We start from the raw sequence: 5935 nt of genomic DNA, 5'->3' as shown, positions 1-5935 counted from the left end.
CGAAAAGCTTACATAACAAACACCTTTATTCTAACTGGGACCTCGTGGTGAACACACTGTTTCTCAACATCTCGGCTAATGGTACTTGTCTCATCAGATGACGTCATGGCTGCCATCTTGTATTACGTCACAGAATGGACGTGAGTGCGCTCTGGTGGTGGTACTGTGTACTAGACCTGGACCTCGTGGCATACACACTGTTTGCTCCATCTTGGATAATGGTACTTATGTCATCAGCATACGTCATGGCCGCCATCTTGGATTACGGCATGGAATTGAATGGATGACAGCACCCTCTGGTGGCAGTACTGTGTACTAGGTCCAGACCTCATGGTGAACACACTGTTTCCCACCATCTTGGGTAATGGTACTCACATCATGAGCTGACATCACAGTGGCCATCTTGGATGACGTCACGGAACAGACGACAGTGCCCTCTGGTGGTGGTACTGTGTACTAGGTCAGTTGGAGTCTGGACCTCATGGAGAACACACTGGATGGAGCTACTCCCTCAAATTGTTTAAATATTGTCAGCCTGCAAAATAAAGACTTACATCCATTCTATCCAGCACAGGCTGAGTCCTTTTCCTGGCAATTCCTAGGAAGTGGCGGCAGCTGGATGACTTAGGTTAGTGGAGGTAGCCCAAGTGACCTATCTTAACGCGATTTTCTTAGGTTAGTGGAGATAACCACAGTGTGATGCATTATCCTGTTGGAATTTGAACTTCCCGCCATTTTTCTGGGGTAGGGGGGAGGGGAGGGGGGTTAGGTTAGTGGAGGTAGCCCTATTGATCTATCTTTCCACCAAAATCCGCAATCTTGGATGACGTTGTTCACTGTTGCCAAGTCTATACGCCGCCATCTTGGATGACGTCATCTCCACCATATTGGATACATCTTACAACTACTGCCGGTGGCTGCGCATAACCACACATTCGCAACTGGCTACTGGCTTGTTTGCGAGCCCATGTGTCTTATCATAAACTTTCACCCGAGTTACTTTTTGCTACTAGTTATAACACACAATCAGTCCCATCCTTATCAGATATGATTGACGGAGTACATCGAAAAAGTTTAAAGAAGTGCAGCACGTTTGGCGTTATCGCGAAATATGGGAGAGAGTGTCACTGAAATTATACAGGATTTGGGCTGGACATAATCAAAAGAAAGGCATTTTTCGTTGCGACGGAATCTTCTCACGAAATTCAAATCACCAACTTTCTCCTCCGAATGCCAATATATTTTGTTGACACCAACCTACATAGGGAGAAACCATCACCACGATAAAATATGGGAAATCAGATCTCATACGGAAAGATATAGGTGTTCGTTCTTTCTGCGCGCTATACGAGATTGGAATAATAGAGAATTGTGAAGGTGGTTCGATGAACCCTCTGCCAGGCACTTAAATGTGATTTGCAGAGTAGACACACACTGTATACAGATTTTGCACTTGAAAGCCTCTGGTGCCTCTCTCAGCTTGGCACCCCAAGCGGCCGCTTGTGACGCTTGGGCCTTGAAACTAACCGTGGGGCTGTTGCATATCGTAAGCTTATGTATTCGGTACTGAGTAACGAGTAGTCCACGAGACTTGAAGTACCGTTTCGATACTACCTGAATCGTCTCGCCACATCGTCACATGCATGTCCCCTCTCACTACGCACTCCGTGCCCACTTCGTGCCAAGTCAGTAATAACGAACTTTCAAGTTTCTGTCTAGCATAGTGGCAATAACTGGAGATGTATGAACTGTGAAAGCTCCCTCAGACATTTTCGTCTCAAGTAAAATGCGCTAAGTCTCCTCGACATACACGGAAGCGCCAAAGAAACTGGTATAGGAATGCATATTCAAATACAGAATACAGAAAACAGGCAGAATACGGTGCTGCGGTCGGTAACCCGTATATAAGACGGCAAGGGTCTGGCGCAGTTGTTAGATCGGTTACTGCTGCTACAGTGGCAGATTATCACGATTTAAATGAGTTTGAATGCGGTGTTATAGTCGGCGCGCGAGCGATGGGACACAGCATCTTCGAGGTAGCGATGAAGTGGAGATTTTCCCCCTTTCGCAAATCGCCTCAGATTTCAATGCTAGACCATCAACAAGTGTCAGCGTGCGAACCATTCAACGAAACATCATCGATATGGGCTTTCGGAGCCCACTAATGTACACTTGATGATTGCACGACACAAAGCTTTACGCCTCGCCTGGGCCCATCAACACCGACATTGGCCTGTTGATGACTGGAAACATGTTTGCTCGGTCGGACGAGTCTCGCTTCAAATTGAATCGAGTGGATGGACGTGTACGTGTATGGAGAAAACCTCATGAATTCATAGACCCTGCATGTCAGCAGCGACTGTTCAAGTGGTGGAGGCTCTGTAATGTCATGGGGCGTGTGCAGTTGGAATGATATGGGAACCCTGATACGTCTAGATACGACTCTGACAGGTGACACGTACATAAGCATCCTGTCTGATCACCTGCATCCATTCAAGTCCATTGTGCATTCCGACGGACTTGGTCAATTCCAGCAGGACAATGCGACACCCCACACGTTCAGAATTGCTACAGAGTGGCTCCAGGAACACTATTCTGAGTTTAAACACTTCCACTGGCCACCAAACTCCCCAGATATGAACATTATTGAGTATATCTGGGATGCCTTGCAACGTGCAGTTCAGAAGAGACCTCAACTTCTTCGTATTCTTGCTGGTTTATGGACAGCCCTGCAGGATTCATGGAGTCAGTTCCCTCCAGCACTACTTCAGACATTAGTCGAGTCCATGCCACGTCGTTTTGCGTCACTTCTGTGGGCTCGCTGGGGCCCTAAACGATATTAGGCAGGTGTACCAGTTTCTTTGGCCCTTCAGTATAGCAATAACTGTACTGTAAAGATAAGATCCCCTCCCCTCATATCAAGAACTATTCTACTAGATGTGGAGAATTACTCACTTTAGCTACAGTTCCTCCGCATGCTCGTGCCCACAAGTAAATGTTTCCAGTTCATCCTTGCGAGACTTGTCTCGACTGCCTCTTTATCTACACTCCTGGAAATTGAAATAAGAACACCGTGAATTCATTGTCCCAGGAAGGGGAAACTTTATTGACACATTCCTGGGGTCAGATACATCACATGATCACACTGACAGAACCACAGGCACATAGACACAGGCAACAGAGCATGCACAATGTCGGCACTAGTACAGTGTATATCCACCTTTCGCAGCAATGCAGGCTGCTATTCTCCCATGGAGACGATCGTAGAGATGCTGGATGTAGTCCTGTGGAACGGCTTGCCATGCCATTTCCACCTGGCGCCTCAGTTGGACCAGCGTTCGTGCTGGACGTGCAGACCGCGTGAGACGACGCTTCATCCAGTCCCAAACATGCTCAATGGGGGACTGATCCGGAGATCTTGCTGGCCAGGGTAGTTGACTTACACCTTCTAGAGCACGTTGGGTGGCACGGGATGCATGCGGACGTGCATTGTCCTGTTGGAACAGCAAGTTCCCTTGCCGGTCTAGGAATGGTAGAACGATGGGTTCGATGACGGTTTGGATGTACCGTGCACTATTCAGTGTCCCCTCGACGATCAACAGTGGTGTACGGCCAGTGTAGGAGATCGCTCCCCACATCATGATGCCGGGTGTTGGCCCTGTGTGCCTCGGTCGTATGCAGTCCTGATTGTGGCGCTCACCTGCACGGCGCCAAACACGCATACGACCATCATTGGCACCAAGGCAGAAGCGACTCTCATCGCTGAAGACGACACGTCTCCATTCGTCCCTCCATTCACGCCTGTCGCGACACCACTGGAGGCGGGCTGCACGATGTTGGGGCGTGAGCGGAAGACGGCCTAACGGTGTGCGGGACCGTAGCCCAGCTTCATGGAGACGGTTGCGAATGGTCCTCGCCGATACCCCAGGAGCAACAGTGTCCCTAATTTGCTGGGAAGTGGCGGTGCGGTCCCCTACGGCACTGCGTAGGATCCTACGGTCTTGGCGTGCATCCGTGCGTCGCTGCGGTCCGGTCCCAGGTCGACGGGCACGTGCACCTTCCGGCGACCACTGGCGACAACATCGATGTACTGTGGAGACCGCACGCCCCACGTGTTGAGCAATCCGGCGGTACGTCCACCCGGCCTCCCGCATGCCCACTATACGCCCTCGCTCAAAGTCCGTCAACTGCACATACGGTTCACGTCCACGCTGTCGCGGCATGCTACCAGTGTTAAAGACTGCGATGGAGCTCCGTATGCCACGGCAAACTGGCTGACGCTGACGGCGGCGGTGCACAAATGCTGCGCAGCTAGCGCCATTCGACGGCCAACACCGCGGTTCCTGGTGTGTCCGTTGTGCCGTGCGTGTGATCATTGCTTGTACAGCCCTCTCGCAGTGTCCGGAGCAAGTATGGTGGGTCTGACACACCGGTGTCAATGTGTTCTTTTTTCCATTTCCAGGAGTGTATATAAGACGGCAAGGGTCCGGCGCAGTTGTTAGATCGGTTACTGCTGGTACAGTGGCAGATTATCAAGATTTAAATGAGTTTGAATGCGGTGTTATAGTCGGCGCGCGAGCGACTGGACGCAGCATCTCCGAGGTAGCGATGAAGTGGAGATTTTCCCGTACCACCATTCCACGAGTGTACAGTGAGTGTCAGGAATCCGGTAAAACATCAGATCTCCGACATCGCTGCGGCCGGAAAAAGATCCTGCAAGAACGGGACCAACAACGACAGAAGAGAATCGTTCAACGTCACAGAAGTGCAACCCTTTCGCAAATCGCCTCAGATTTCAATGCTAGACCATCAACAAGTGTCAGCGTGCGAACCATTCAACGAAACATCATCGATATGGGCTTTCGGAGCCCACTAATGTACACTTGATGATTGCACGACACAAAGCTTTACGCCTCGCCTGGGCCCATCAACACCGAAATTGGCCTGTTGATGACTGGAAACATGTTTGCTCGGTCGGAAGAGTTTCGCTTCAAATTGAATCGAGTGGATGGACGTGTACGTGTATGGAGAAAACCTCATGAATTCATAGACCCTGCATGTCAGCAGCGACTGTTCAAGTGGTGGAGGCTCTGTAATGTCATGGGGCGTGTGCAGTTGGAATGATATGGGAACCCTGATACGTCTAGATACGACTCTGACAGGTGACACGTACATAAGCATCCTGTCTGATCACCTGCATCCATTCAAGTCCATTGTGCATTCCGACGGACTTGGTCAATTCCAGCAGGACAATGCGACACCCCACACGTCCAGAATTGCTACAGAGTGGCTCCAGGAACACTATTCTGAGTTTAAACACTTCCACTGGCCACCAAACTCCCCAGATATGAACATTATTGAGTATATCTGGGATGCCTTGCAACGTGCAGTTCAGAAGAGACCTCAACTTCTTCGTATTCTTGCTGGTTTATGGACAGCCCTGCAGGATTCATGGAGTCAGTTCCCTCCAGCACTACTTCAGACATTAGTCGAGTCCATGCCACGTCGTTTTGCGTCACTTCTGTGGGCTCGCTGGGGCCCTAAACGATATTAGGCACGTGTACCAGTTTCTTTGGCCCTTCAGTATAGCAATAACTGTACTGTAAAGATAAGATCCCCTCCCCTCATATCAAGAACTATTCTACTAGATGTGGAGAATTACTCACTTTAGCTACAGTTCCTCTGCATGCTCGTGCCCACAAGTAAATGTTTCCAGTTCATCCTTGCGAGACTTGTCTCGACTGCCTCTTTATCTACACTCCTGGAAATTGAAATAAGAACACCGTGAATTCATTGTCCCAGGAATGGGGAAACTTTATTGACACATTCCTGGGGTCAGATACATCACATGATCACACTGACAGAACCACAGGCACATAGACACAGGCAACAGAGCATGCACAATGTCGGCACTAGTACAGTGTATATCCACCTT

The sequence above is a fragment of the Schistocerca americana genome, chromosome 2 (genome assembly GCF_021461395.2).
Source record: "Schistocerca americana isolate TAMUIC-IGC-003095 chromosome 2, iqSchAmer2.1, whole genome shotgun sequence".
In the NCBI taxonomy this organism is placed as follows: domain Eukaryota; kingdom Metazoa; phylum Arthropoda; class Insecta; order Orthoptera; family Acrididae; genus Schistocerca; species Schistocerca americana.
Note: the sequence above shows the minus strand (reverse complement) of the source record.